We start from the raw sequence: 13654 nt of genomic DNA on the forward strand, positions 1-13654 counted from the left end.
ATGAATTATAAAATGACTCAGAGAAATCCGGAAACCATTCACCTCATTATACCTAAACTAAGATTAATCACATTGTTGATCTGACTGCTGATCAAATGACCGGAGTTTATCGTAATTCCATTCAACCATTTACTTGTAGAATATTCAATGTAGTCGGATTTCATGAATGAAATGGACGTGAGGAATTTACATAGTCAATAAGTTAGCAAATCTATATAGTCTTGGTAATACGATATATATGTATATATGCCTCTTCAAAATATTATTAAAGTATATAAAGACGTAAGACTTTATATAACACTAGGGTCCCACCCCATCTTCGCACGGGTGCCAAGCTCATACTAAATATACTACAAAATATCTTACAATGTTCACAGTCATTAAACAATATTGATCTATATTAAATGCACAATCTATTTAAGATACTTAATTGGAAAAGGATTGATGCTCTATTGCTTAAAATCGCTTCGAAAATAAGCCATTATTTCACGTAAAAAGTAAATGATAAAAAATGGTTTTTGTGAGTTATCCCTAAAAGATAGACATACCATCGAGGATTTTTTTGAATTCCTTTATATGGTGTACAATACTGTAGTACAGTTATTTTGAAACCTCTAAAATGATTAGTGTTTCTCTACTGTATTGTGCATGTATTATACATAAAAAAGCTTCCTCTTGAATCAATCTATCTTTAAAAAAAAACAGCTTCAAATTCCGTTGTGTAATTTTAAATATCTAAGCATACACAGGGACAGTCAACGGTAAGCGACTTTGTTTAATACTATGTAATGAAATATCAGATAACTATATATATTTGTTTTATAATAAAGTTTATTTTAAACAAATCTCTTCGTCATTGCTAACATAAACCAATAAATTACATTACGAATCGGTTTGCGACTTATGTAAAAAATTATATAAAAAATACATAATTCTATTTTCTATTCTATTCTATAAAGTATTACAGCAAATATCTGATTATTATTATATAATAGCTTTCTATAAGGCCTTGTTATTTATTACAATTGAGCTTACTTTATGTTTCAATTCAATATATTCCTCACAGGAAATACCTTATAGACAATAGGTAAATTCAATAATATTACAAAAAATACGTTCCCTAGATCACAATTTCCCTAAAAAGGGACATAGGCGCCACGACACGCTGCCTCTTCAATATGCGACCGGTGTCGCTCACAGGAAACGACACGCATCGACGTAGACAGTTAGATTTACTAAGCAACACCAACGAATGACCTAGCTTAGCAGTTAACAACAGCTATTATTTTTCCATGATGTAAACGATATAAAAAAAAGCTACTCGAAGCTTTTGAAGTTAAAAAATATATAGCTTTAAGTTAATTGTCATTCATTTTTAAAAAACCAATAAAGTATCTGATCCAGTACTGTAATTGTGCAAGAAAATGATAGTTGTATAGAATTTTATTAAATTGAACTAATAATTATTACATTATGCGTATCTTAACCGAATCTCGAAGATAAAAACGCAAAAAATAGTAATTGTATTGATTTATAATTGCATTTTATGACATTTTGTAGCCTTAGAGAAGTGTGATTCGAATTGCAAATTATAATGATTATATGTATTTTAGTTAATCGATTTAATCGAATCGCTTCTGATTGGTTTGAATTATATCTCTATAATATCTGAAATAATTAAATAAGACCTGTAATATCAATCATAACAAAATGTAATTATTCTAGACTGTTATATGCTTTGCATATTATACTTACAACGCATTTAAGCAAAGTTACTCTACATGATTATAAATTTATACGGTTTAAATAAAAGCTTGTAACAAAAACCTGAATGTTCAAAAATAATCAGAATATGAGCTTTTGAATTTTGATATAACTTATTGGTGAACTGAATTCTCGAAACTCGATTTTGTTAAAGATTATGGTGGAGTGCAATAGAAACCTTCCACAGCTCGTACGGACTGACGTCACGATAAAGATTTGGACACGTTAATCTACAGTTACACGATGATGCATGTTTGATTAATATCAAGAGCTCATTAGTCAGTTACCTAACAAAAACATATAAGCAAACAAATCGGACTTGGCTCATATTTCATACATATTATGTATAATTTAAAGTAAACTGTATTTAAATAAATTACATATAATTATTTAAAATAAGCTTGTTAAAAACGAAATGCAACGTCTACCTAATAATTGACAAGTAAGTAAGTTACTATTCATTGCAGGTAGAGTATAAAATGTACAATCATGTTTCGTTAAATGTAGACAAATTCATTTTGTTTAAACTGAAGCAAATAGATCGTCAAACAAATATAAATTAGGTCAAGTTTTTGTCGGACAAATATTTCTGTTAAAACAGAAATATTGTATCTATGTAAAGGATATGGTTATTCATTTCAGTTGCAGTTGCATAAGCCCGGCTAGCTCAGTCGGTAGAGCATGAGACTCTTAATCTCAGGGTCGTGGGTTCGAGCCCCACGTTGGGCGTTAATTTTTAACCGGTGTTTTTGATAATAAAAACGTTTTATACAATTGAATGTTATGACTTTTATAGTAAAAGTAGTTAATATAAATTCTTATTTTATCGGTATAATTAATTACGTTCATTTTAAATATTAACAATAAGTACTAATAAACGTTGTATAGTGGGTGGACTTACACATTAATTTCTCTCTTTCTTACATCAGTACTAGAATATTAGAAAGAGAAAGACAGAGCATTATGTAACTTTACAACCGTTCTATGACGGTTACAGAAAGGGGGGGATTGTAGATGCTTTTATTACATGCAATGTTAAGTACAAATAGTAATATTAGTAATACTACGTAAAAAACTAAAAAGATGAGATGATATTTTTCTTTAAAATTTAAATCAAATTTAGTACTTCTTATATAGTTACGTGTATCTTATGCACTTTTATGTAAAAAAAAAAAAAAAAAGGAAGGCTTGTATTGGATATATTACTCGTAGCCCGTGCTGATATCATATTTTCTAAAACTATCCAGAAACTTGACTGCACTTCTACCTACGGGGTTCAATATAAACCATTCGTGGATTCACTCAAACGCACACAGAAAAATCATTAAAATCGGTCCAACCGTTTAGGACGTCAGTGAAATACACACATACAAAATAATTATTTGTCTATACATATAATTATTTGACAGCTTGAGGCAGCTTGCTTTATTTTGGCATAAATACCTAATCGCGTTGAATATACTAATTTCTCAACATAAATATCACTTACTAAGATAATTATTTCAGAAGAATTAAACTTAACATTGTTTTCCAAACATCAATAAATTACTAAGTATTTATATAACTAACATTTTATAATAAAATAGAACATATTTTATAAGTGTTATTTATCTGTGCTGCAAAAATGTGAGAATACTATAAATATGTATCAAATTAACGTACTAATTTTTTATTATTTATTTTAATTACTTTTATACTCTATATTTTTTTTTCTTGATTACTTATTTTAATTAAATAAAGATTATTTAACAGTTCGCGATGGCAACCCAAGTAATATGCTCTTTTTCGGGAAACAGTGAGAGAGCCCAGGAAATGTGTACCTGGTTGAAATTAGCTAGAAAGATAATTTTAATGCAGTATCACAAATAATATCTTCATTGGACAAGCCCGGCTAGCTCAGTCGGTAGAGCATGAGACTCTTAATCTCAGGGTCGTGGGTTCGAGCCCCACGTTGGGCGCTTTTTTTTAATTATAAATTTATTTTGATATACATTGTATACTGTAAAATTCAATTTATTGGATTTTAATGACAAATGAGTACATCATTGACATTACGCTCATAAAACCAATAATTAAATTGATGCTCACACATTCACAATAACAATATAATCATTTTATATTCTATATTAATTATAAGGTTTGTATGATAAAACAAATCAACATCTACATTATTTAATAACTAGTTTCCGCGCGCGATATCTCCTGCGACTTTTGTCTATTTCTGTATCTCTCACAGTGTATGAAAAATTTATTAGCGTAACTAGCAAACAAACATACAATTGCATATTTAAAGTTAAGATTCGACTCAAAGTAACGCATGCGCATATACCAATGCAAAGCGTTCCCAAATGTAGGTTTTACTAAAAATATCACCCTTACAAAATTGAACATACCGTAAAAGATATGCATTACTTTACCAACAAAAAGAACTGGTAAGTAAGGAAACACTTAAAGCTCAAAACGCATTCTGAGATAAGAAGCAATACGCTCGCAAGTGATTTATCGTCCCACATTAACCGGTTATCTCCTCTCATGTTTACTGCCTATAATATTTTGAAATAGCAACTGATAAGCTCTTTATCAAACAGTTACTCATCTTCTTTATTGCAACTTTAAAACGACTTTAAAATAATTCAAACGAAAACATTTTGTTTTAAGTCCAGACACCTCCGTTGTCAGAACCAGTGTATCGTAACTAATTATTACATTTTAAGGAACATTTGTTTTCAAAATAATTAAATAAACAAAATTCGGGATTTATATTTTACCACGAAGACCGAAAACTGGAAGCAATATTCTAATATAAGGAGAGTTTTGAAAAATATTTCCAAATTTAACCAGTCTCAAGTCAAATCTATAAGAAAAACAAGGAAATATTTTTTAATTGAAGTGTGTGTATGTGGTATGTACATTTTTTAATTATCGTAAATATTTATTTGTATTACTTTTGACCGAAACATCTCTCTCAGAAGTCGTGGTAACTATTTTTCATATGTTAATAGGTCGACAATTTACTTTTCGTATTTTTTCAACCAATATTTCACAGAATTCATGACCAACATCAAATTACTTGCCTTGACAATCAATGCACATCCTAAAATACATACTCTAGAAAACTAACAAAGGATTTTTGGAAATTTTATCATTAAGGGGGAATTAATGAAATGGGAGTGTTGTTTGAATTTTACCCATATGAAGTCAAGACTGACAACTAGTTTTTAGCTTAACGAGAAATGATCATTATCATAAACATGGAAATTAATAGAATATTGCATAAAAATTAAGAATTATTTATGAAGGAAATATCTATCATGTTTCTGATGTAAGTTAATGTAATAAAGACTTGAAAACAGACAAGCTGTTTGATTACTTGATGGCTACCTTTTATATACGTTAAATTACACTGATCCACATTTGACACTAAGGCACATCTAAAGCATTACAAAGAATATCGAAATAAACCTTATTCAAAACGTACTTTTGCATCTTTTTTTCAGAATGTACAAGACAAGAAGAAGATCGAGAAACTTCGAATCAACGACGACTGACTATACTTTTAATGATCTATATAATCTTGAAACATAAAAGATTAGTCTTTACAATTGATATTTTCTCACAAACAAATTTTAACAACATAGCCCGAAAATGTCTGACTGCTGTGCGAAGCTGTCTTTTCAACATTAAAGAAGAAGCTTTAGGGCTTTAAACATGCACATGTGAAAAAATGTCACATCTGACCCAAAGAATTCCACATTATATTTTCCACAGTCGCCTTCAGGTGTCCTAGCCATTTCGGCTCTTATAGATATTAAATTCTTTTGTTATAAGTGCTGACTACCCGTATGTTTAGTATCGAATGTTACTATGTGCTTCATGAGATAAAAATGCACGGGATGCGACTTGTAATCGATTTTTATGTTGCATTTATAAAATTAATGCACAATGTGTCACAATAACTGAGTCATCACCGACAATTGTCTGGCTGTCTTTTGTATCTATTATATTATAATGATAGCACAAAATAAGCATAAAATACGCTTAAGTTAAGTCTGTATTGAATTTTTTTATTTTCTTATATCACTTGATTGAGCTTATGAAAAATGTATAAAGAAACGTCACACATTTTACCTTTGTTTGGCGAATCATTAGAATAACTAGTTTAGTATCTATAGCAAAATAAATAATTTATTATTTTCTCATAGTATCGTAGATCTGTGCGATAGTCCATCATCGACATCATTCTACACTTTTGGCCTCATTTTTATCCTATCTATTAGTTCACAATGTTTTATAAAACTGTCAGAAAAATCAGTATTTACTTGCCTGATACTTCTGTTATAAGTTATAAAAACCATAATTGATAATTGACGCATGCACTCAATACAACATTTTCGGTTTTTTTTACTGCAAAGTTACGCTTTTAAATCTTTAGGTCTGATTATCAACGAGTTATTCGCGGAGTTCTTGTCCTCTAATTTTAAATCTCATGATCCGATTATATTAACCGTTGTATTGCATAAGCATGTGACGCCTTGGAATATTAAAAATACACTCGTAAAAGTTCCGCTACACCGTCATGTAAAACAATAGGCCGCCTACATGCTCTAGTTTATACAAATTCTACCAATGCATTCATAACGCGTACATAAGATATGATCATCTTCGGCTCCTTGTAAAAAATCCAACAGGGAGCCGAAGATGATCATACACAGTACAGAGAGATGAGAATAATTGCATTAACTAAAAGTAAAAACTGCAATTTGTTACAAAAAGTTTACTTTTTGCTAATAGTGGCTTAGCGAAATAAGTAAATTTGAGTCATCGACGTTAACGTACTTCAATTTTCTTATAGTTATACTTAATATATTAGAAATTTTTGTTTAATATTATTGAAGTAGTTTATGATTAAACGATTACTGGAACCGTATAAGCATTCTTCCGCCCACAGTCAACATCTGAGCTAAGTAAAACTTGGTTTCATAAACGAAAGTCACGCGGGATCGTATTCATACCGTTACGTGCGATTTCAGTACGTGGGACGTGTCCTAGGTGTGTTGGAACGGATTATCCCTTAACTGCAATACCGTGCGTCATGAGTTTCGGATATGGACTTGTAGGGTGCGGCGTTGAAGGATTTATATCCGTTGGGTCTCAATTGTTCAAAGCAAGTTTCTGTTGAATATTTAACGACGTAATATCTTACTTGTGTTTCTTAGCTGTCCCAACACGCTTTTTATATTCAATATGTTTCTTCAATTCTGGTATTTGATTTGTATTTCTTTTTCGGAATTAGTTATTAATCCATGTTGGTAGGGTTTTGTGCAAGTTTGCGTAGGTGCCACATACTCATCAAATATTCTATCAACAATGCTTCGTATTGTTGTGATCCGATTTAAAATATGAGTGAGTCAGTGTAACTAGTGGAGGTGAGTGTAGTATTGGCGATGTAAGGAATGGTTAATATTTCTTACAGCCCCAATGTCTGTGGGTGGTATTGACCACTTACCATCAGAGGGCGTATTTGATCGTCATATCTAAATCATAAAAAAAATGAGGAATTTATTCTGATAAATACGGTCTGCCGTATAGAAATTTATTTTTATTGCAAGTTAATAGCGAACACAGTCCACAGACCATTGCAAAAAAATAACAGACCATACATGTCCCTCGTTCCTTGTCTACTCTCCTATTAAGGAAAGATGGCTTCGGAACTTATCTCACAACGAAACAAATTAGCGTTAACATAATTTAGCTTCTGATAGCATTAAGTAACGCAACGCAACCCCTTATCAAATCATAGTTTTTATTTTAAATGCTTTACTAACTAGTAAGTAGGTACAAGTGTAGTAAGAAAATATGGGAAATAATTATTATCATGTTTAATATATGTAGTATAATAGTAGTATTTTTAATTATAAAATAATTGTATTTTTTTTATTTATATTGTTATAATAACATATTACTGTGGATAAGCTTGATACATGGGTAAGCATATTATAGCCTATTAAAATTTAGAGCGATAATGCCACCTAGTAGTGAATAGCAACAATATGTGGTGAGTAACTTTATATAGTTATCAGTTGTACGTAGAGATGGCGCTGTCAATACTTTTTTATTAGACCAAAATAATGAGTATTCTTATATTGTCTATTTTTTCAACGTTTAATTTTTACAAACAGGAAATAGAATTTCACAATTTGATATTAATTAAACTTTCAATAGTGAGTAACGAAAACCAATAATTCCTAGTTTTGACAGATTATATTAATAAGTATTTTTAATTCGATACTGTTTCAAAACGTGCTTACTTTCTAGTTATTTTTTTATGAAACAAATTGAAACACAATAAAAAAACTATATATTTATTTTAAAATTAAAAATAAAACCATCAACATAAAAACTAAAAAGAAAAATTATACTAAAATAAGATGCATCGGCCGGGAATCGAACCCGGGCCGCCCGCGTGGCAGGCGAGCATTCTACCACTGAACCACCGATGCTTACATTTGAAAGAGCAAAAATGAAATAATGATAGAAAAAAACCAGTGATATTTAAATAATATTTTATTTAAAAATTTCTTAAATAAAATTAAACAACTACTACTAGAATATTTAAGCTAATTTTATGATATTTACTACTTTAGTAATAAATCTAGTAAGTAAATAATTATTTTAGTTACATCATCGACGTATATTATTGAATCGTTTTTTTAAGGTTTAACCTGTGGTAGGGCCTTTTACAAACTCGCTTGTGTGGATACAACCTTTTTACCAATAATTTTATCCCCTTTTTTTATAGTTCGATTTATTTTTTCATTGTCCGGTTTGCACATAATGCTTTGGCATGACCGATGTTTCTTTCGAAGATCGGACGCAACATGGACGATATTCTATCAGTGTGGCTCTGACAGGGATATAACTACCCTACATACGCTCGAGTTATGTCCCGCATTGAACATGGAGATGCAGGATCTGATTTACGAAGTTGAACAAACCTTCTGTCTATGAGAAGTGGTGTTAGAGATTATCCGTAGATAATCGACGTGATAAATAGATAGTTGTGTAGTCTCCTTTTGTACCACGCTCATGGTCCAGAAATAGACAACAACGGAAAAAGACGGCTGCTACTACCGAAATGACAAGCGTGAAAAAGTTTGCGACGCTTCTTTCTTCATTATGAGCTCCATTTTTTTTAATTATTGTTATTAACGATACGTATGTTTGCTTAACGATTGTGTGCAAATAAAATAAAGCTAATAGTTCGTCCAATAATACTGCAATATACATTCATCTGTACAATACCTACTGCAGTATATGGTTTATTTAACCATATATGTTAAATTTAGACGTAGATACCTGCCAAAAAAAAGGATTACCATTAATTAATGTTATATACCTACAACTCTATAAGAAAATAAGACTGAATATTGAAAAAAAAACAAACGATTAACTTATCTAAAAGTATCTGAATCCGCTTACTATGAATCTATAATAAAAGACATAAAATTGTAATTTATAGTCCACGGCTATTATTTTTATTGAGTTCAAAGACCTACAATATTAGTATATTATAATGGCAGACAATTATTAAATACATATATCGATTTTGACTTGAAAACATAACAGCGTACGAACAATACGGTTTTAGTGAAGAATATACCACAATCCCTGATTAAACCAGGACTATCTCAAAAAATAGCTACGTAAGAAGCCTATAAAGCCCCTAGGAAGCAATGCAATAGAAGCAATCGGTGAAATGTCTATGACCTTCGAATTTTTTGAATTCGATATTCTACGTCATAAATGAAATTAGCATGGCACCTAAAGAGATTTTAGTTAATGTTACCAGATCTGTTGAAATCTTAACTCGGTGACAGAATTGAGAAAGTTCTATAAAGTTCGAAGTCTTCCGGATCTTTAGCAAGAATTGGCATTCAACATAGCTCAGTATTAAGTTTTTTTTTTTTTTTTTAATTCTAATTTGTATTTTAGTAAGGTTTTTATGACATCTCATTATTAGATGATTATTATAATTTTTAAGGTTGAAGCGATCCGTATAACCTGTACAAGATAGCTTGATCTTTTTGACAGATGTAATTTTTTCTGATCGACATAACTTTGCAATGACGAACATATTTTTTTCTTAATTTAATGACTTTAAAAATTGTAAAAAAAAAAAACATAATATAAAAGTTCCTAAAGATTCCTAGACAAGAAAATTTTAAGACTTTTTCTATTATATATATTATTGCTTCAAAGTAAAAATTTAAATAGAAACACTGAAAATAATAGACGCTTGTACAATGTTACATTGGCCGGAAAGTAGGGACGCGAATAACAGGCAGTAACTGCTACATATATCGTTTACAAAAATCCTTAAAAGATCCTTAAAGGATCATTGTTAAGTTATTGTTACGAACGGGGTCCTTAAGGTTGGGGTCTCTTTGGCTAGTGGTTGGCTTTGGTTGGTTTGGCTGGTGGTCTCTTTAGCTGGTATAACTCTTTTTAGAAAAATAAGTTAAAAAATATATTAAATTCTAATTTGAATTACGCATTCCATCGTTCCGTCGACAGTTATTTATGTTATATTTTCTGTTTCTAATCACTAACCCGTCTGTTAAAAAGATCAAGCTAACTTGAACAGGGTATAGTTGAAAATGTGCACAAGTATATTGTAGGTATGGCTTACTTTTTATTTAACATGCAGCGGTTACTAGTTATTCTTTTTGCAACCAAACAGTTTCGATGTATGATTTCACATAGAAACATTGCTTTTGAATACTAAATGTGCCTGTTTTCAAGCCCAATAATAATTACTAATACATAATTATTTAGAAAAGTTACTTAGTATTAACGAAAAATATAATATATAAAGTATAAACATTATTAAAGAAATCCACTGCTAAAACTTTTCACTATAACTTCTGAGAAAATATTTACTTACAAGTAGATACATACTATAAAGACATTTCGCGATTTTGATGTGTTTCGAAGTCGTTTCGTGAAGATTTATATCTCTGCTCACGAATTGATACGCTGTCAATAAACGCTTTATGGGAAAATACAGTTATCTCGTGATTCAGAGAAGAGATCATAATAGAGCAATAAACACCTATATCTAGTATCGACCACAACAGAGGTGAAGTTAATTTGCATAACATTTATTTAAAAAGGATCGTAAAGCTTGAAATCTATTTTACTTGAGATTGAGTGTTCGAGTTATAACCACAATATAAATAACATCAATTAGATAACCTATACCTACATACTCTCATATTAAGTGCATTTTAATGAAATATGTAGCTAGGGGGATTTGCAAATTGTCCACCTGACGGTAAGTGGTCACCACCGCTCATAAACGTTGGTGCCGTAAAATATTTTATTCATTCCTTACATCTCCAATGCAGCAATGACCTTGGGACCTAAATTATTATGTCCCTTGAGCCTTAGATATATTATGAGTGAGTGGTAGCTTCCCAGTCGGGCTTGTACAAAGACCTACCACCAAATGATTAGTTTATCTGCCTTCATTACGTTCAACGTAAAATTTTTACATCGTACCTTTTTTATTGTTTTAGTTGAAAGCAGACTTATTTGGCAGTTCTTAAATGTTACTTTGGCCCAAAGACAATATCGTCAATACCATCCACGGAACTTAGACAATATGTTCCTTGAACGTAATTCCTGGAACATCATGTATTAGGAATTCAGATGTCGGAATTAGGACCTAAGGATTTGTTTTTAACGGCAGAATGACTAATAAGAAGGTGCCACCAGACGGGCTTAAACAGGGAAGGGAGAGGCTATCAGTATTTTATGCTTTCCTAATATTACGTATTCTACAAATTTAGAATGTATAGTATACTACAGTCTACAATTTCATGTAATATGTGTACAATTGTACATACTAATATTATTTGTTTTTTTTTTTTGCTTTTCGGTGTACTTACTATACCAATCCAATATATAAATTAAATATTGTGTATAATTATTAAAAAAAAACTTCAAAATGGCAAACTTTAAAATATTTTCGTCTCAAACTGAATTATATGAGGGCAAAGCAGATACAGTAAATAATAGAATAAAAATAAGAAAAACCTTTATTTGAGAGGAATATTTTACAATTAAAAAAGTATGTACATACAAAAATAGATTTAAAAAAAAACATTATTGATCTAAACAAAAAACAACAATAAAGAGAAATAATAAGAAATTAATTAACATCTGACGACAGTAATCATGACCAACACTGATTTTACAAAAAACTGATTAAAATTTATTTATAACAGGTAACATCATAAAATCCAACAACTTATTGTTTACGGAATATGTATTAAAAATGACATGAATATTCGATTGGAATATACAGTAGATAAGTATGTTGTTTTACGTCATTATCATAATGTCACATCTTTTTCATGGCCTGTTGGACCTCATTATACTTGGTATGAATAAGAAGTCGCCTCGACTTCGCATTGAACATTTTATATTTAAATCTCTTGTATTTTTCTTTATAGAAATAATCGATGTCTTCGCCCGTTATCGATTGTACGAACACCGGCCCAATACACCTTATCCTGTTTCTCATTAAAGGAACAGCGTACAAAATATCCCTCAGCTAGTCATAGTCCTCTCTTTGTCTCTGGTCAAAGTCCTCGCTGCTACGATGCGGGTTCGTAAACGTGACAGATTTTCTCTGCTAAAAATGAGAGAGAGATTAATTAGAAAAACCCGAGTTCAGTGATTTATAATTAATTCAGCTGATGGTCTTGCAAGTTCTTGAACTCGCAGTCTTCAAATTAAAATTCACATGTAACAACCTCTGGGCCATCACGGTGTTTCTCGTAAATGTACGTACTATGTAAGAATTTATGATATATAGTATGTAAGCTCGCATAAGTTTAGACGAAATGTTAAATGTAATTCGCGCTAAATCGTAATGAGTACCTAATTTTTAAAATTTTATTTTAGGCAATAAATTGTTACGGCTACTCATCTATAAAAACTTACACTATTTAAAGGGAAGGTTTAAAGTAATTTTACTATGTAACAATATTACGTAAATTGTACCCGAGAAATTAAACATAATAATTTACGGCCTACTGCCTAGCTTAAGTACCTACACACGTACAACAGTTATGACCGTGCAGCTGCGCTGCGTCGACTGTCCCACCTCTGCCTTGGGCACGGCAAAATGACTTATAGACTTGCTTCTTTATTTTCTTTATTTGGACGTCGGTTATATAAAACTGTTCTTTGGCACAGCTCTGTAATAAAAAGCTAACCTAGATATTGGCCAAATCTTTCATAATGCCGAATCATTTCATTAGGGTTTAACAAAATACGGCTTCCGCATACTAACGAATTCACGTGGAAAATATACAGTTTAGACTAATTCCTATATAACTATAAAGGTATTAGATCCCTTTAATAAAATAAACCATTGCTTATCAAGAACATTTACATTATCCAAAAACCCTTTTTTTGACTATGATGATTTTTAAAGCCTCATCGTATCTCCTAAGCCTGTACCAATAACCACTTAAACTAGTTCCTTTAATAGCGAGGTATGTACCTACAGGATAGATTAACTAGGTCATATCGTGACCTAGAATTTCGCAGCTGACTGTCCTCACTAGTTTAACTTCTTGTTAACAATACCAACTAAGAAACAAAATATACCTTTGGTATATTGTGTTTGTAGCTAGGTTAATTTGATGGTAGAAATATTTGTCACATTTAATTCGTATCGTCTATTAAAATGATTATATATTAAACTAGGAAAATTGGTAACGTCATAACAACAAAGGCTTAGGTTTAAACAAGAAATCAATCAACTAGTGTAGGTGACAATTTGAGAAACTTTTGTTTCCAAAAAGTAAATTTAGAA

The 13654-nt window shown here is 30.8% G+C and overlaps 3 non-coding genes across 3 annotated transcripts; 2 read left to right on the top strand and 1 right to left on the bottom strand.

The window, feature by feature from the left end:
* Positions 1-2420: 2420 nt before the first annotated feature.
* On the top strand, positions 2421-2493 carry Trnak-cuu. The gene has a single exon. It is a non-coding gene; the product is annotated as a tRNA-Lys (tRNA).
* A 1156-nt stretch (positions 2494-3649) lies between these two features.
* Trnak-cuu lies at positions 3650-3722 on the top strand. The gene has a single exon. It is a non-coding gene; the product is annotated as a tRNA-Lys (tRNA).
* A 4471-nt stretch (positions 3723-8193) lies between these two features.
* Positions 8194-8264, bottom strand: Trnag-gcc. The gene has a single exon. It is a non-coding gene; the product is annotated as a tRNA-Gly (tRNA).
* Between the last annotated feature and the right edge of the window lie 5390 nt (positions 8265-13654).

The sequence above is a fragment of the Vanessa atalanta genome, chromosome 13, assembly GCF_905147765.1.
Source record: "Vanessa atalanta chromosome 13, ilVanAtal1.2, whole genome shotgun sequence".
NCBI lineage: Eukaryota > Metazoa > Arthropoda > Insecta > Lepidoptera > Nymphalidae > Vanessa > Vanessa atalanta.